Genomic DNA, 16,512 nt, shown 5'->3' with positions numbered 1-16,512 from the left:
CAGGGCCCGACAGGGCCCGACAGGGCCCGACAGAGCCCAGTAGAGCCCGACAGAGCCCGACAGAGCCCGACAGAGCCCGACAGGGCCCGACAGGGCCCGACAGGGCCCAGTAGAGCCCGACAGAGCCCGACAGAGCCCGACAGGGCCCGACAGAGCCCGACAGAGCCCGACAGGGCCCGACAGAGCCCGACAGAGCCCGACAGGGCACGACAGGGCCCAGTAGAGCCCGACAGAGCCCGACAGAGCCCAGTAGAGCCCAGTAGAGCCCGACAGAGCCCGACAGAGCCCGACAGGGCCCGACAGAGCCCGACAGGGCCCGACAGGGCCCAGTAGAGCCCGACAGAGCCCGACAGAGCCCAGTAGAGCCCAGTAGAGCCCGACAGGGCCCGACAGGGCCCGACAGGGCCCAGTAGAGCCCGACAGAGCCCGACAGAGCCTGACAGAGCCCGACAGGGACCGACAGGGCCCAGTAGAGCCCGACAGAGCCCGACAGAGCCCGACAGAGCCCGACAGAGCCCGACAGAGCCCAGTAGAGCCCGACAGAGCCCGACAGGGCCCGACAGGGCCCGACAGGGCCCAGTAGAGCCCGACAGAGCCCGACAGAGCCCAGTAGAGCCCAGTAGAGCCCGACAGAGCCCGACAGAGCCCGACAGAGCCCGACAGAGCCCAGTAGAGCCCGACAGAGCCCGACAGGGCCCGACAGGGCCCGACAGGGCCCAGTAGAGCCCGACAGAACCCGACAGAGCCCAGTAGAGCCCAGTAGAGCCCGACAGAGCCCGACAGAGCCCGACAGAGCCCGACAGGGCCCGACAGAGCCCGACAGAGCCCGACAGGGCCCCACAGAGCCCGACAGGGCCCGACAGGGCCCAGTAGAGCCCGACAGAGCCCGACAGAGCCCAGTAGAGCCCAGTAGAGCCCGACAGGGCCCGACAGGGCCCGACAGGGCCCAGTAGAGCCCGACAGAGCCCGACAGAGCCTGACAGAGCCCGACAGGGACCGACAGGGCCCAGTAGAGCCCGACAGAGCCCGACAGAGCCCGACAGAGCCCGACAGGGCCCGACAGGTCTCAGTAGAGCCCGACAGAGCCCGACAGAGCCCGACAGAGCCCGACAGGGCCCGACAGGGCCCGACAGGGCCCAGTAGAGCCCGACAGAGCCCGACAGGGCCCGACAGGGCCCGACAGGGCCCGACAGAGCCCAGTAGAGCCCGACAGAGCCCGACAGAGCCCGACAGAGCCCGACAGGGCCCGACAGGGCCCAGTAGAGCCCGACAGAGCCCGACAGAGCCCGACAGGGCCCGACAGAGCCCGACAGAGCCCGACAGGGCCCGACAGAGCCCGACAGAGCCCGACAGAGCCCGACAGGGCACGACAGGGCCCAGTAGAGCCCGACAGAGCCCGACAGAGCCCAGTAGAGCCCAGTAGAGCCCGACAGAGCCCGACAGAGCCCGACAGGGCCCGACAGAGCCCGACAGGGCCCGACAGGGCCCAGTAGAGCCTGACAGAGCCCGACAGAGCCCAGTAGAGCCCAGTAGAGCCCGACAGGGCCCGACAGGGCCCAACAGGGCCCAGTAGAGCCCGACAGAGCCCGACAGAGCCTGACAGAGCCCGACAGGGACCGACAGGGCCCAGTAGAGCCCGACAGAGCCCGACAGAGCCCGACAGAGCCCGACAGAGCCCAGTAGAGCCCGACAGAGCCCGACAGAGCCCGACAGGGCCCGACAGGGCCCGACAGAGCCCAACAGGGCCCGACAGGGCCCAGTAGAGCCCGACAGAGCCCGACAGAGCCCGACAGGGCCCGACAGGACCCGACAGAGCCCGACAGGGCCCGACAGGGCCCGACAGGGCCCAGTAGAGCCCGACAGAGCCCGACAGAGCCCGACAGAGCCCGACAGGGCCCGACAGGGCCCAGTAGAGCCCGACAGAGCCTGACAGAGCCCAGTAGAACCCAGTAGAGCCCGACAGAGCCCGACAGAGCCCGACAGGGCCCGACAGGGCCCAGTAGAGCCCGACAGAGCCCGACAGAGCCCAGTAGAGACCAGTAGAGCCCGACAGGGCCCGACAGGGCCCGACAGGGCCCAGTAGAGCCCGACAGAGCCCGACAGAGCCTGACAGAGCCCGACAGAGCCCGACAGGGCCCGACAGAGCCCGACAGAGACCGACAGGGCCCAGTAGAGCCCGACAGAGCCCGACAGAGCCCGACAGAGCCCGACAGGGCCCGACAGGGCCCGACAGAGCCCGACAGGGCCCGACAGGGCCCAGTAGAGCCCGACAGAGCCCGACAGAGCCCGACAGAGCCCAACAGAGCCCGACAGAGCCCAGTAGAGCCCGACAGAGCCCGACAGAGCCCGACAGAGCCCGACAGGGCCCGACAGGGCCCAGTAGAGCCCGACAGAGCCCAGTAGAGCCCGACAGAACCCGACAGAGCCCGACAGAGCCCGACAGAGCCCGACAGAGCCCAGTAGAGACCGACAGAGCCCGACAGGGCCCGACAGGGCCCGACAGGGCCCAGTAGAGCCCGACAGAGCCCGACAGAGCCCAGTAGAGCCCAGTAGAGCCCGACAGAGCCCGACAGAGCCCGACAGGGCCCGACAGAGCCCGACAGGGCCCCACAGAGCCCGACAGGGCCCGACAGGGCCCAGTAGAGCCCGACAGAGCCCGACAGAGCCCAGTAGAGCCCAGTAGAGCCCGACAGGGCCCGACAGGGCCCGACAGGGCCCCGTAGAGCCCGACAGAGCCCGACAGAGCCCGACAGGGCCCGACAGGGCCCAGTAGAGCCCGACAGAGCCCGACAGAGCCCGACAGAGCCCGACAGGGCCCGACAGGTCCCAGTAGAGCCCGACAGAGCCCGACAGAGCCCGACAGAGCCCGACAGGGCCCGACAGGGCCCGACAGAGCCCGACAGGGCCCGACAGGGCCCAGTAGAGCCCGACAGAGCCCGACAGAGCCCGACAGGGCCCGACAGGGCCCGACAGAGCTCGACAGGGCCCGACAGGGCCCGACAGAGCCCAGTAGAGCCTGACAGAGCCCGACAGAGCCCGACAGAGCCCGACAGGGCCCGACAGGGCCCGACAGGGCCCAGTAGAGCCCGACAGAGCCCGACAGGGCCCGACAGAGCCCGACAGAGCCCGACAGGGCCCGACAGAGCCCGACAGAGCCCGACAGGGCACGACAGAGCCCGACAGGGCCAGTAGAGCCCGACAGAGCCCGACAGAGCCCGACAGAGCCCGACAGAGCCCGACAGGGCCCGACAGGGCCCGACAGGGCCAGTAGAGCCCGACAGAGCCCGACAGAACCCGTCAGAGCCCGAGAGAGCCCGACAGAGCCCGACAGAGCCCGACAGAGTCCGACAGAGTCCGACAGGGCCCAGTAGAGCCCGACAGAGCCCGACAGAGCCCGACAGAGCCCGACAGGGCCCGACAGGGCCCGACAGAGCCCGACAGAGCCCGACAGGGCCCAGTAGAGCCCGACAGAGCCCGACAGAGCCCGACAGAGCCCGACAGGGCCCGACAGGGCCCGACAGAGCCCGACAGGGCCCGACAGGGCCCAGTAGAGCCCGACAGAGCCCGACAGAGCCCGACAGAACCCGACAGGGCCCAGTAGAGCCCGACAGAGCCCGACAGAGCCCGACAGAGCCCGACAGGGCCCGACAGAGCCCGACAGAGCCCGACAGCGCCCGACAGGGCCCAGTAGAGCCTGACAGAGCCCGACAAAGCCCGACAGAGCCCGACAGGGCCCGACAGAGCCCGACAGAGCCCAGTAGATCCCGACAGAGCCCGACAGGGCCCGACAGAGCCAGACAGAGCCCGACAGAGCCCGACAGAGCCCGACAGGGCCCAGTAGAGCCCGACAGAGCCCGACAGAGCCCGACAGAGACCGACAGGGCCCGACAGAGCCTGACAGAGCCCGACAGGGCCCGACAGGGCCCGACAGAGCCCGACAGGGCCCGACAGGGCCCGACAGAGCCCGACAGAGCCCGACAGGGCCCAGTAGAGCCCGACAGAGCCCGACAGAGCCCAGTAGAGCCCGACAGAGCCCGACAGAGCCCGACAGAGCCCGACAGGTCCCGACAGGGCCCGACAGAGCCCGACAGAAGCCGACAGGGCCCGACAGAGCCCGACAGAGCCCGACAGAGCCCGACAGGGCCCGACAGAGCCCGACAGAGCCCGACAGGGCCCGACAGGGCCCGACAGAGCCCGACAGGGCCCGACAGGGTCCGACAGAGCCCAGTAGAGCCCGACAGAGCCCGACAGAGCCCGACAGAGCCCGACAGAGCCCGACAGGGCCCAGTAGAGCCCGACAGAGCCCGACAGAGCCCGACAGAGCCCAGTAGAGCCCGACAGAGCCCGACAGCGCCCGACAGGGCCCGACAGAGCCCGACAGGGCCCAGTAGAGCCCGACAGAGCCCGACAGAGCCCAGTAGAGCCCGACAGAGCCCGACAGAGCCCGACAGAGCCCAGTAGAGCCCGACAGAGCCCGACAGGGCCTGACAGGGCCCGACAGGGCCCAGTAGAGCCCGACAGAGCCTGACAGAGCCCAGTAGAACCCAGTAGAGCCCGACAGAGCCCGACAGAGCCCGACAGAGCCCGACAGGGCCCGACAGGGCCCAGTAGAGCCCGACAGAGCCCGACAGAGCCCGACAGAGCCCAACAGAGCCCGACAGAGCCCAGTAGAGCCCGACAGAGCCCGACAGAGCCCGACAGAGCCCGACAGGGCCCGACAGGGCCCAGTAGAGCCCGACAGAGCCCAGTAGAGCCCGACAGAACCCGACAGAGCCCGACAGAGCCCGACAGAGCCCAGTAGAGCCCGACAGAGCCCGACAGGGCCCGACAGGGCCCGACAGGGCCCAGTAGAGCCCGACAGAGCCCGACAGAGCCCAGTAGAGCCCAGTAGAGCCCGACAGAGCCCGACAGAGCCCGACAGGGCCCGACAGAGCCCGACAGAGCCCGACAGGGCCCCACAGAGCCCGACAGGGCCCGACAGGGCCCAGTAGAGCCCGACAGAGCCCAGTAGAGCCCAGTAGAGGCCGACAGGGCCCGACAGGGCCCGACAGGGCCCAGTAGAGCCCGACAGAGCCCGACAGAGCCTGACAGAGCCCGACAGGGACCGACAGGGCCCAGTAGAGCCCGACAGAGCCCGACAGAGCCCGACAGAGCCCGACAGGGCCCGACAGGTCCCAGTAGAGCCCGACAGAGCCCGACAGAGCCCGACAGAGCCCGACAGGGCCCGACAGGGCCCAGTAGAGCCCGACAGAGCCCGACAGAGCCCGACAGGGCCCGACAGGGCCCGACAGAGCCCGACAGGGCCCGACAGGGCCCGACAGAGCCCAGTAGAGCCCGACAGAGCCCGACAGAGCCCGACAGAGCCCGACAGGGCCCGACAGGGCCCGACAGGGCCCAGTAGAGCCCGACAGAGCCCGACAGAGCCCGACAGGGCCCGACAGAGCCCGACAGAGCCCGACAGGGCCCGACAGGGCCCGACAGAGCCCGACAGGGCACGACAGGGCCCAGTAGAGCCCGACAGAGCCCGACAGAGCCCAGTAGAGCCCAGTAGAGCCCGACAGAGCCCGACAGAGCCCGACAGGGCCCGACAGAGCCCGACAGGGCCCGACAGGGCCCAGTAGAGCCCGACAGAGCCCGACAGAGCCCAGTAGAGCCCAGTAGAGCCCGACAGGGCCCGACAGGGCCCGACAGGGCCCAGTAGAGCCCGACAGAGCCCGACAGAGCCTGACAGAGCCCGACAGGGACCGACAGGGCCCAGTAGAGCCCGACAGAGCCCGACAGAGCCCGACAGAGCCCGACAGAGCCCGACAGAGCCCAGTAGAGCCCGACAGAGCCCGACAGAGCCCGACAGGGCCCGACAGGGCCCGACAGAGCCCGACAGAGCCCGACAGGGCCCGACAGAGCCCGACAGAGCCCAACAGGGCCCGACAGGGCCCAGTAGAGCCCGACAGAGCCCGACAGAGCCCGACAGGGCCCGACAGGACCCGACAGAGCCCGACAGGGCCCGACAGGGCCCGACAGAGCCCAGTAGAGCCCGACAGAGCCCGACAGAGCCCGACAGAGCCCGACAGGGCCCGACAGGGCCCAGTAGAGCCCGACAGAGCCTGACAGAGCCCAGTAGAACCCAGTAGAGCCCGACAGAGCCCGACAGAGCACGACAGAGCCCGACAGAGCCCGACAGGGCCCAGTAGAGCCCGAAAGAGCCCGACAGAGCCCAGTAGAGCCCAGTAGAGCCCGACAGGGCCCGACAGGGCCCGACAGGGCCCAGTAGAGCCCGACAGAGCCCGACAGAGCCTGACAGAGCCCGACAGAGCCCGACAGGGCCCGACAGAGCCCGACAGAGCCCGACAGGGCCCAGTAGAGCCCGACAGAGCCCGACAGAGCCCGACAGAGCCCGACAGGGCCCGACAGGGCCCGACAGAGCCCGACAGGGCCCGACAGAGCCCGACAGGGCCCGACAGGGCCCAGTAGAGCCCGACAGAGCCCGACAGAGCCCGACAGAGCCCAACAGAGCCCAACAGAGCCCGACAGAGCCCAGTAGAGCCCGACAGAGCCCGACAGAGCCCGACAGAGCCCGACAGGGCCCGACAGGGCCCAGTAGAGCCCGACAGAGCCCAGTAGAGCCCGACAGAACCCGACAGAGCCCGACAGAGCCCGACAGAGCCCAGTAGAGACCGACAGAGCCCGACAGGGCCCGACAGGGCCCGACAGGGCCCAGTAGAGCCCGACAGAGCCCGACAGAGCCCAGTAGAGCCCAGTAGAGCCCGACAGAGCCCGACAGAGCCCGACAGGGGCCGACAGAGCCCGACAGAGCCCGACAGGGCCCCACAGAGCCCGACAGGGCCCGACAGGGCCCAGTAGAGCCCGACAGAGCCCGACAGAGCCCAGTAGAGCCCAGTAGAGCCCGACAGGGCCCGACAGGGCCCGACAGGGCCCAGTAGAGCCCGACAGAGCCCGACAGAGCCCGACAGAGCCCGACAGGGACCGACAGGGCCCAGTAGAGCCCGACAGAGCCCGACAGAGCCCGACAGAGCCCGACAGGGCCCGACAGGTCCCAGTAGAGCCCGACAGAGCCCGACAGAGCCCGACAGAGCCCGACAGGGCCCGACAGAGCCCGACAGAGCCCGACAGGGCCCGACAGGGCCCAGTAGAGCCCGACAGAGCCCGACAGAGCCCGACAGGGCCCGACAGGGCCCGACAGAGCCCGACAGGGCCCGACAGAGCCCAGTAGAGCCTGACAGAGCCCGACAGAGCCCGACAGAGCCCGACAGGGCCCGACAGGGCCCGACAGGGCCCAGTAGAGCCCGACAGAGCCCGACAGAGCCCGACAGGGCCTGACAGAGCCCGACAGAGCCCGACAGGGCACGACAGAGCCCGACAGGGCCAGTAGAGCCCGACAGAGCCCGACAGAGCCCGACAGAGCCCGACAGAGCCCGACAGGGCCCGACAGGGCCAGTAGAGCCCGACAGAGCCCGACAGAACCCGTCAGAGCCCGAGAGAGCCCGACAGAGCCCGACAGAGCCCGACAGAGCCCGACAGAGTCCGACAGGGCCCAGGAGAGCCCGACAGAGCCCGACAGAGCCCGACAGAGCCCGACAGGGCCCGACAGGGCCCGACAGAGCCCGACAGAGCCCGACAGGGCCCAGTAGAGCCCGACAGAGCCCGAGAGGGCCCGACAGAGCCCGACAGAGCCCGACAGAGCCCGACAGGGCCCGACAGGGCCCAGTAGAGCCCGACAGAGCCCGACAGAGCCCGACAGAACCCGACAGGGCCCAGTAGAGCCCGACAGAGCCCGACAGAGCCCGACAGAGCCCGACAGGGCCCGACAGAGCCCGACAGAGCCCGACAGCGCCCGACAGGGCCCAGTAGAGCCTGACAGAGCCCGACAAAGCCCGACAGAGCCCGACAGGGCCCGACAGAGCCCGACAGAGCCCAGTAGATCCCGACAGAGCCCGACAGGGCCCGACAGAGCCAGACAGAGCCCGACAGAGCCCGACAGAGCCCGACAGGGCCCAGTAGAGCCCGACAGAGCCTGACAGAGCCCGACAGAGACCGACAGGGCCCGACAGAGCCTGACAGAGCCCGACAGGGCCCGACAGGGCCCGACAGAGCCCGACAGGGCCCGACAGGGCCCGACAGAGCCCGACAGAGCCCGACAGGGCCCAGTAGAGCCCGACAGAGCCCGACAGAGCCCGACAGAGCCCGACAGAGCCCAGTAGAGCCCGACAGAGCCCGACAGAGCCCGACAGAGCCCGAGAGGTCCCGACAGGGCCCGACAGAGCCCGACAGAAGCCGACAGGGCCCGACAGAGCCCGACAGAGCCCGACAGAGCCCGACAGGGCCCGACAGAGCCCGACAGAGCCCGACAGGGCCCGACAGGGCCCGACAGAGCCCGACAGGGCCCGACAGGGTCCGACAGAGCCCAGTAGAGCCTGACAGAGCCTGACAGAGCCCAGTAGAACGCAGTAGAGCCCGACAGAGCCCGACAGAGCCCGACAGGGCCCGACAGAGCCCGACAGAGCCCGACAGAGCCCGACAGGGCCCGACAGGGCCCAGTAGAGCCCGAAAGAGCCCGACAGAGCCCAGTAGAGCCCAGTAGAGCCCGACAGGGCCCGACAGGGCCCGACAGCGCCCAGTAGAGCCCGACAGAGCCCGACAGAGCCTGACAGAGCCCGACAGGGCCCGACAGGGCCCGACAGAGCCCGACAGAGCCCGACAGGGCCCAGTAGAGCCCGACAGAGCCCGACAGAGCCCGACAGAGCCCGACAGGGCCCAGTAGAGCCCGACAGAGCCCGATAGAGCCCGACAGAGCCCGACAGGGCCGGACAGGGCCCGACAGAGACCGACAGGGCCCGACAGAGCCCGACAGAGCCCGACAGGGCCCAGTAGAGCCCGACAGAGCCCGACAGAGCCCGACAGAGCCCAACAGAGCCCGACAGAGCCCAGTAGAGCCCGACAGAGCCCGACAGAGCCCGACAGGGCCCAGTAGAGCCCGACAGAGCCCGACAGAGCCCGACAGAGCCCGACAGAGCCCGACAGGGCCCAGTAGAGCCCGACAGAGCCCGACAGAGCCCGACAGGGCCCGACAGAGCCCGACAGGGCCCGACAGGGCCCGACAGAGCCCGACAGGGCCCGACAGAGCCCGACAGAGCCCGACAGAGCCCAGTAGAGCCCGACAGAGCCTGACAGAGCCCGACAGAGCCCAACAGAGCCCGACAGAGCCCAGTAGAGCCCGACAGAGCCCGACAGAGCCTGACAGAGCCCGACAGGGCCCGACAGGGCCCAGTAGAGCCCGACAGAGCCCAGTAGAGCCCGACAGAGCCCGACAGAGCCCGACAGGGCCCGACAGGGCCCAGTAGAGCCCGACAGAGCCCGACAGAGCCCAGTAGAGCCCAGTAGAGCCCGACAGAGCCCGACAGAGCCCGACAGGGCCCGACAGAGCCCGACAGAGCCCGACAGGGCCCGACAGAGCCCGACAGGGACCGACAGGGCCCAGTAGAGCCCGACAGAGCCCGACAGAGCCCAGTAGAGCCCAGTAGAGCCCGACAGGGCCCGACAGGGCCCGACAGGGCCCAGTAGAGCCCGACAGAGCCCGACAGAGCCTGACAGAGCCCGACAGGGACCGACAGGGCCCAGTAGAGCCCGACAGAGCCCGACAGAGCCCGACAGAGCCCGACAGGGCCCGACAGGTCCCAGTAGAGCCCGACAGAGCCCGACAGAGCCCGACAGAGCCCGACAGGGCCCGACAGAGCCCGACAGAGCCCGACAGGGCCCGACAGGGCCCAGTAGAGCCCGAAAGAGCCCGACAGAGCCCAGTAGAGCCCAGTAGAGCCCGACAGAGCCCGACAGAGCCCGACAGGGCCCAGTAGAGCCCGACAGAGCCCGACAGAGCCCGACAGAGCCCGACAGGGCCCGACAGGGCCCGACAGAGCCCGACAGAGCCCGACAGGGCCCAGTAGAGCCCGACAGAGCCCGACAGAGCCCGACAGAGCCCGACAGGGCCCAGTAGAGCCCGACAGAGCCCGACAGAGCCCGACAGAGCCCGACAGGGCCGGACAGGGCCCGACAGAGACCGACAGGGCCCGACAGAGCCCGACAGAGCCCGACAGGGCCCAGTAGAGCCCGACAGAGCCCGACAGAGCCCGACAGAGCCCAACAGAGCCCGACAGAGCCCAGTAGAGCCCGACAGAGCCCGACAGAGCCCGACAGAGCCCGACAGGGCCCGACAGGGCCCAGTAGAGCCCGACAGAGCCCAGTAGAGCCCGACAGAGCCCAACAGAGCCCGACAGGGCCCGACAGGGCCCAGTAGAGCCCGACAGAGCCCGACAGAGCCCAGTAGAGCCCAGTAGAGCCCGACAGAGCCCGACAGAGCCCGACAGGGCCCGACAGGGCCCGACAGAGCCCGACAGGGCCCGACAGGGCCCAGTAGAGCCCGACAGAGCCCGACAGAGCCCAGTAGAGCCCAGTAGAGCCCGACAGGGCCCAGTAGAGCCCGACAGAGCCCGACAGAGCCCGACAGAGCCCGACAGGGCCCGACAGGTCCCAGTAGAGCCCGACAGAGCCCGACAGAGCCTGACAGAGCCCGACAGGGACCGACAGGGCCCAGTAGAGCCCGACAGAGCCCGACAGAGCCCGACAGAGCCCGACAGGTCCCAGTAGAGCCCGACAGAGCCCGACAGAGCCCGACAGAGCCCGACAGAGCCCGACAGGGCCCGACAGAGCCCGACAGAGCCCGACAGGGCCCGACAGGGCCCAGTAGAGCCCGACAGAGCCCGACAGGGCCCGACAGAGCCCGACAGAGCCCGACAGGGCCCGACAGAGCCCGACAGAGCCCGACAGGGCACGACAGAGCCCGACAGAGCCCGACAGGGCCCGACAGAGCCCGACAGGGCCCGACAGGGCCAGTAGAGCCCGACAGAGCCCGACAGAACCCGTCAGAGCCCGAGAGAGCCCGACAGAGCCCGACAGAGCCCGACAGAGCCCGACAGAGTCCGACAGGGCCCAGTAGAGCCCGACAGAGCCCGATAGAGCCCGACAGAGCCCGACAGGGCCCGACAGGGCCCGACAGAGCCCGACAGAGCCCGACAGGGCCCAGTAGAGCCCGACAGAGCCCGACAGAGCCCGACAGAGCCCGACAGGGCCTGACAGGGCCCAGTAGAACCCGCCAGAGCCCGACAGAGCCCGACAGAACCCGACAGGGCCCAGTAGAGCCCGACAGAGCCCGACAGAGCCCGACAGAGCCCGACAGGGCCCGACAGGGCCCGACAGAGCCCGACAGCGCCCGACAGGGCCCAGTAGAGCCTGACAGAGCCCGACAAAGCCCGACAGAGCCCGACAGGGCCCGACAGAGCCCGACAGAGCCCAGTAGATCCCGACAGAGCCCGACAGGGCCCGACAGAGCGAGACAGAGCCCGACAGAGCCCGACAGGGCCCAGTAGAGCCCGACAGAGCCCGACAGAGCCCGACAGAGCCCGACAGAGACCGACAGAGACCGACAGGGCCCGACAGGGCCCGACAGAGCCCGACAGGGCCCGACAGGGCCCGACAGAGCCCGACAGGGCCCGACAGGGCCCGACAGAGCCCGACAGAGCCCGACAGGGCCCAGTAGAGCCCGACAGAGCCCGACAGAGCCCGACAGAGCCCGACAGAGCCCAGTAGAGCCCGACAGAGCCCGACAGAGCCCGACAGAGCCCGCAGGTCCCGACAGGGCCCGACAGAGCCCGACAGAGCCCGACAGAGCCCAGTAGAGCCCAGTAGAGCCCGACAGAGCCCGACAGAGCCCGACAGAGCCCGACAGAGCCCGACAGAGCCCGACAGGGCCCCACAGAGCCCGACAGGGCCCGACAGGGCCCAGTAGAGCCCGACAGAGCCCGACAGAGCCCAGTAGAGCCCAGTAGAGCCCGACAGGGCCCGACAGGGCCCGACAGGGCCCAGTAGAGCCCGACAGAGCCCGACAGAGCCTGACAGAGCCCGACAGGGACCGACAGGGCCCAGTAGAGCCCGACAGAGCCCGACAGAGCCCGACAGAGCCCGACAGGGCCCGACAGGTCCCAGTAGAGCCCGACAGAGCCCGACAGAGCCCGACAGAGCCCGACAGGGCCCGACAGGGCCCAGTAGAGCCCGACAGAGCCCGACAGAACCCGACAGGGCCCGACAGGGCCCGACAGAGCCCGACAGGGCCCGACAGGGCCCGACAGAGCCCAGTAGAGCCCGACAGAGCCCGACAGAGCCCGACAGGGCCCGACAGGGCCCGACAGGGCCCAGTAGAGCCCGACAGAGCCCGACAGAGCCCGACAGGGCCCGACAGAGCCCGACAGAGCCCGACAGGGCCCGACAGAGCCCGACAGAGCCCGACAGGGCACGACAGGGCCCAGTAGAGCCCGACAGAGCCCGACAGAGCCCAGTAGAGCCCAGTAGAGCCCGACAGAGCCCGACAGAGCCCGACAGGGCCCGACAGAGCCCGACAGGGCCCGACAGGGCCCAGTAGAGCCCGACAGAGCCCGACAGAGCCCGACAGAGCCCAGTAGAGCCCAGTAGAGCCCGACAGGGCCCGACAGGGCCCGACAGGGCCCAGTAGAGCCCGACAGAGCCCGACAGAGCCTGACAGAGCCCGACAGGGACCGACAGGGCCCAGTAGAGCCCGACAGAGCCCGACAGAGCCCGACAGAGCCCGACAGAGCCCGACAGAGCCCAGTAGAGCCCGACAGAGCCCGACAGAGCCCGACAGGGCCCGACAGGGCCCGACAGAGCCCGACAGAGCCCGACAGGGCCCAGTAGAGCCCGACAGAGCCCGACAGAGCCCGACAGGGCCCGACAGGGCCCGACAGAGCCCGACAGAGCCCAACAGGGCCCGACAGGGCCCAGTAGAGCCCGACAGAGCCCGACAGAGCCCGACAGGGCCCGACAGGACCCGACAGAGCCCGACAGGGCCCGACAGGGCCCGACAGAGCCCAGTAGAGCCCGACAGAGCCCGACAGAGCCCGACAGAGCCCGACAGGGCCCGACAGGGCCCAGTAGAGCCCGACAGAGCCTGACAGAGCCCAGTAGAACCCAGTAGAGCCCGACAGAGCCCGACAGAGCCCGACAGAGCCCGACAGGGCCCGACAGGGCCCAGTAGAGCCCGAAAGAGCCCGACAGAGCCCAGTAGAGCCCAGTAGAGCCCGACAGGGCCCGACAGGGCCCGACAGGGCCCAGTAGAGCCCGACAGAGCCCGACAGAGCCTGACAGAGCCCGACAGAGCCCGACAGGGCCCGACAGAGCCCGACAGAGCCCGACAGGGCCCAGTAGAGCCCGACAGAGCCCGACAGAGCCCGACAGAGCCCGACAGGGCCCGACAGGGCCCGACAGAGCCCGACAGGGCCCGACAGAGCCCGACAGGGCCCGACAGGGCCCAGTAGAGCCCGACAGAGCCCGACAGAGCCCGACAGAGCCCAACAGAGCCCGACAGAGCCCAGTAGAGCCCGACAGAGCCCGACAGAGCCCGACAGAGCCCGACAGGGCCCGACAGGGCCCAGTAGAGCCCGACAGAGCCCAGTAGAGCCCGACAGAACCCGACAGAGCCCGACAGAGCCCGACAGAGCCCAGTAGAGACCGACAGAGCCCGACAGGGCCCGACAGGGCCCGACAGGGCCCAGTAGAGCCCGACAGAGCCCGACAGAGCCCAGTAGAGCCCAGTAGAGCCCGACAGAGCCCGACAGAGCCCGACAGAGCCCGACAGAGCCCGACAGAGCCCGACAGGGCCCCACAGAGCCCGACAGGGCCCGACAGGGCCCAGTAGAGCCCGACAGAGCCCGACAGAGCCCAGTAGAGCCCAGTAGAGCCCGACAGGGCCCGACAGGGCCCGACAGGGCCCAGTAGAGCCCGACAGAGCCCGACAGAGCCCGACAGAGCCCGACAGGGACCGACAGGGCCCAGTAGAGCCCGACAGAGCCCGACAGAGCCCTACAGAGCCCGACAGGGCCCGACAGGTCCCAGTAGAGCCCGACAGAGCCCGACAGAGCCCGACAGAGCCCGACAGGGCCCGACAGAGCCCGACAGAGCCCGACAGGGCCCGACAGGGCCCAGTAGAGCCCGACAGAGCCCGACAGAGCCCGACAGGGCCCGACAGGGCCCGACAGAGCCCGACAGGGCCCGACAGGGCCCGACAGAGCCCAGTAGAGCCTGACAGAGCCCGACAGAGCCCGACAGAGCCCGACAGGGCCCGACAGGGCCCGACAGGGCCCAGTAGAGCCCGACAGAGCCCGACAGAGCCCGACAGGGCCCGACAGAGCCCGACAGAGCCCGACAGGGCCCGACAGAGCCCGACAGAGCCCGACAGGGCACGACAGATCCCGACAGGGCCAGTAGAGCCCGACAGAGCCCGACAGAGCCCGACAGAGCCCGACAGAGCCCGACAGGGCCCGACAGGGCCCGACAGGGCCAGTAGAGCCCGACAGAGCCCGACAGAACCCGTCAGAGCCCGAGAGAGCCCGACAGAGCCCGACAGAGCCCGACAGAGCCCGACAGAGTCCGACAGGGCCCAGTAGAGCCCGACAGAGCCCGACAGAGCCCGACAGAGCCCGACAGGGCCCGACAGGGCCCGACAGAGCCCGACAGGGCCCAGTAGAGCCCGACAGAGCCCGAGAGGGCCCGACAGAGCCCGACAGAGCCCGACAGAGCCCGACAGGGCCCGACAGAGCCCGACAGAGCCCGACAGGGCCCAGTAGAGCCCGACAGAGCCCGACAGAGCCCGACAGAACCCGACAGGGCCCAGTAGAGCCCGACAGAGCCCGACAGAGCCCGACAGAGCCCGACAGGGCCCGACAGAGCCCGACAGAGCCCGACAGCGCCCGACAGGGCCCAGTAGAGCCTGACAGAGCCCGACAAAGCCCGACAGAGCCCGACAGGGCCCGACAGAGCCCGACAGAGCCCAGTAGATCCCGACAGAGCCCGACAGGGCCCGACAGAGCCAGACAGAGCCCGACAGAGCCCGACAGAGCCCGACAGGGCCCAGTAGAGCCCGACAGAGCCCGACAGAGCCCGACAGAGCCCGACAGAGCCCAGTAGAGCCCGACAGAGCCCGACAGAGCCCGACAGAGCCCGACAGGTCCCGACAGGGCCCGACAGAGCCCGACAGAAGCCGACAGGGCCCGACAGAGCCCGACAGAGCCCGACAGAGCCCGACAGGGCCCGACAGAGCCCGACAGAGCCCGACAGGGCCCGACAGGGCCCGACAGAGCCCGACAGGGCCCGACAGGGTCCGACAGAGCCCAGTAGAGCCCGACAGAGCCCGACAGAGCCCGACAGAGCCCGACAGAGCCCGACAGGGCCCAGTAGAGCCCGACAGAGCCCGACAGCGCCCGACAGGGCCCGACAGAGCCCGACAGGGCCCAGTAGAGCCCGACAGAGCCCGACAGAGCCCGACAGAGCCCAGTACAGCCCGACAGAGCCCGACAGAGCCCGACAGAGCCCAGTAGAGCCCGACAGAGCCCGACAGGGCCTGACAGGGCCCGACAGGGCCCAGTAGAGCGCGACAGAGCCTGACAGAGCCCAGTAGAACCCAGTAGAGCCCGACAGAGCCCGACAGAGCCCGACAGGGCCCGACAGGGCCCAGTGGAGCCCGACAGAGCCCGACAGAGCCCGACAGAGCCCAGTAGAGCCCGACAGAGCCCGACAGAGCCCGACAGAGCCCGACAGGGCCCGACAGGGCCCAGTAGAGCCCGACAGAGCCCAGTAGAGCCCGACAGAACCCGACAGAGCCCGACAGAGCCCAACAGAGCCCAGTAGAGCCCGACAGAGCCCGACAGGGCCCGACAGAGCCCGACAGGGCCCAGTAGAGCCCGACAGAGCCCGACAGAGCCCGACAGAGCCCAGTAGAGCCCGACAGAGCCCGACAGAGCCCGACAGAGCCCAGTAGAGCCCGACAGAGCCCGACAGGGCCTGACAGGGCCCGACAGGGCCCAGTAGAGCGCGACAGAGCCTGACAGAGCCCAGTAGAACCCAGTAGAGCCCGACAGAGCCCGACAGAGCCCGACAGAGCCCGACAGGGCCCGACAGGGCCCAGTAGAGCCCGACAGAGCCCGACAGAGCCCGACAGAGCCCAACAGAGCCCGACAGAGCCCGACAGAGCCCAGTAGAGCCCGACAGAGCCCGACAGAGCCCGACAGAGCCCGACAGGGCCCGACAGGGCCCAGTAGAGCCCGACAGAGCCCAGTAGAGCCCGACAGAACCCGACAGAGCCCGACAGAGCCCGACAGAGCCCAGTAGAGCCCGACAGAGCCCGACAGGGCCCGACAGGGCCCGACAGGGCCCAGTAGAGCCCGACAGAGCCCGACAGAGCCCAGTAGAGCCCAGTAGAGCCCGACAGAGCCCGACAGAGCCCGACAGGGCCCGACAGAGCCCGACAGAGCCCGACAGGGCCCCACAGAGCCCGACAGGGCCCGACAGGGCCCAGTAGAGCCCGACAGAGCCCGACAGAGCCCAGTAGAGCCCAGTAGAGCCCGACAGGGCCCGACAGGGCCCGACAGGGCCCAG

The sequence above is a fragment of the Caloenas nicobarica genome, chromosome 22 (genome assembly GCF_036013445.1).
Source record: "Caloenas nicobarica isolate bCalNic1 chromosome 22, bCalNic1.hap1, whole genome shotgun sequence".
Classification (NCBI taxonomy): domain Eukaryota; kingdom Metazoa; phylum Chordata; class Aves; order Columbiformes; family Columbidae; genus Caloenas; species Caloenas nicobarica.
This window is presented reverse-complemented; position numbering follows the sequence as displayed.